Raw genomic sequence first — 2687 nt, 5'->3', positions numbered from 1 at the left:
ATGTCTGTGCAGGTCTTCTGCCCAATTTTTAATCAGGTTGTTCAGGGAGAGTTTTGGCAATGAATTGTATGAGCTGTTTATACCTTGTGGATATTAACCCCTTATCAATCATATCATTTCTCCCATTCAGTAGGATGCTTTTTTGTTTTGTTGATAGTTTCCTTTGCTGTGTAAAATCATTTCTATTTCATTAGGCTCCACTTGTTTATTCTTGCTTTTGTTTCCTTTGCCTCAGGAGACAGACCCTAAAAAATATTGCTGTGATTTATGTCAAAGAGTGTTCTGCCTATGTTATGTCTTCTAGAAGTGTATGGTTTCTGGTCTTATGTTTCAGTCCATTTTGAGTTTAGTTTTTGTATACGGTTTGAGAAAATGTTCTAATTTCATTCTTCTATGTGTAACTGTTCAGTTTCCCTAGCATCACTTGAAAAGACTACCTTTTCTCCATTATCTGTTGTTGGCATAAATCAATTCAACCCCCTGGTCTCAGACTGGTACCAGTATACAGCCTGTTAGGAATCCGGCCACACAGTAGGAGGTGAGTGGTGGCAAATGAGTGACTCTTTTTTTTTTTTTTTTTTTTTTAATTTTTTTATTAGTTGGAGGCTAATTACTTCACAACATTTCAGTGGGTTTTGTAATACATTGATATGAATCAGCCATAGATTTACACTTATTCCCCATCCCGATCCCCCCTCCCACCTCCCTCTTCACCCGACTCCTCTGGGTCTTCCCAGTGCACCAGGCCCGAGCACTTGTCTCATGCATCCCACCTGGGCTGGTGATCTGTTTCACCATAGATAGTATACATGCTGTTCTTTTGAAACATCCCACCCTCACATTCTCCCACAGAGTTCAAAAGTCTGTTCTGTATTTCTGTGTCTCTTTTTCTGTTTTGCATATAGGGTTATCATTACCATCTTTCTAAATTCCATATATATGTGTTAGTATGCTGTAATGTTCTTTATCTTTCTGGCTTACTTCACTCTGTATAATGGGCTCCAGTTTCATCCATCTCATTAGGACTGATTCAAATGAATTCTTTTTGACAGCTGAGTAATATTCCATGGTGTATATGTACCACAGCTTCCTTATCCATTCATCTGCTGATGGGCATCTAGGTTGCTTCCATGTCCTGGCTATTATAAACAGTGCTGCAATGAACATTGGGGTGCACGTGTCTCTTTCAGATCTGGTTTCCTCAGTGTGTATGCCCAGAAGTGGGATTGCTGGGTCATATGGCAGTTCTATTTCCAGTTTTTTAAGGAATCTCCACACTGTTTTCCATAGTGGCTGTACTAGTTTGCATTCCCACCAACAGTGTAAGAGGGTTCCCTTTTCTCCACACCCTCTCCAGCATTTATTGCTTGTAGTCTTTTGGATAGCAGCCATCCTGACTGGCGTGTAATGGTACCTCATTGTGGTTTTGATTTGCATTTCTCTAATAATGAGTGATGTTGAGCACCTTTTCATGTGTTTGTTAGCCATCTGTATGTCTTCTTTGGAGAAATGTCTGTTTAGTTCTTTGGCCCATTTTTTGATTGGGTCATTTATTTTTCTGGAATTGAGCTTCAGGAGTTGCTTGTATATTTTTGAGATTAATCCTTTGTCTGTTTCTTCATTTGCTATTATTTTCTCCCAATCTGACGGCTGTCTTTTCACCTTACTTATAGTTTCCTTTGTAGTGCAAAAGCTTTTAAGTTTCATTAGATCCCATTTGTTTAGTTTTGCTTTTATTTCCAATATTCTGGGAGGTGGGTCATAGAGGATCTTGCTGTGATTTATGTCAGAGAGTGTTTTGCCTATGTTCTCCTCTAGGAGTTTTATAGTTTCTGGTCTTACATTTAGATCTTTCATCCATTTTGAGTTTATTTTTGTGTATGGTGTTAGAAAGTGTTCTAGTTTCATTCTTTTACAAGTGGTTGACCAGTTTTCCCAGCACCACTTGTTAAAGAGGTTGTCTTTTTTCCATTGTATATCCTTGCCTCCTTTGTCAAAGATAAGGTGTCCATAGGTTCGTGGATTTATCTCTGGGCTTTCTATTCTGTTCCATTGATCTATATTTCTGTCTTTGTGCCAGTACCATACTGTCTTGATGACTGTGGCTTTGTAGTAGAGTCTGAAGTCAGGCAGGTTGATTCCTCCAGTTCCATTCTTCTTTCTCAAGATTACTTTGGCTATTCGAGGTTTTTTGTATTTCCATACAAATTGTGAAATTCTTTGGTCTAGTTCTGTGAAAAATACCGTTGGTAGCTTGATAGGGATTGCATTGAATCTATAGATTGCTTTGGGTAGAATAGCCATTTTGACAATATTGATTCTTCCAATCCATGAACACCGAATTTGCGTGTCATCCTTGCGCAGGGGCCATGCTAATCTTCTCTGTATCGTTCCAATTTTTAGTATATGTGCTGCCGAAGCGAGCACATGAGTGACTCTTAATTACCCTTCCCCATCGCTTGCATTACTGCCCGAACCATCCACATCCACCTCAACTTCCCTCTGGCCTGGCCCTTGTCTGTGGAAAAACGGTCTCCCATGAAACCAGTCCCTGGTACCAAAAAGGTTAGGGACCACTGGATTCATTGACCATAAGTGATGGGTTTATTCCTGGGCTCCAATGCAGGAGATGCAAAGTCTATCCCTGGGTCAGGAAGAGCCCTTGGAGTAGGAAACGGCAACCCACT

At 40.0% G+C, this 2687-nt stretch overlaps 1 non-coding gene across 1 annotated transcript; it reads right to left on the bottom strand.

Annotated features, from left to right (window-relative positions):
• Positions 1–2323: 2323 nt before the first annotated feature.
• On the bottom strand, positions 2324–2427 carry LOC122702336. Its single transcript, XR_006343211.1, has one exon. It is a non-coding gene; the product is annotated as a U6 spliceosomal RNA (small nuclear RNA).
• Positions 2428–2687: the final 260 nt, after the last annotated feature.

The sequence above is a fragment of the Cervus elaphus genome, chromosome 10 (genome assembly GCF_910594005.1).
Source record: "Cervus elaphus chromosome 10, mCerEla1.1, whole genome shotgun sequence".
Taxonomy (NCBI): domain Eukaryota; kingdom Metazoa; phylum Chordata; class Mammalia; order Artiodactyla; family Cervidae; genus Cervus; species Cervus elaphus.
This window is presented reverse-complemented; position numbering and strand designations above follow the sequence as displayed.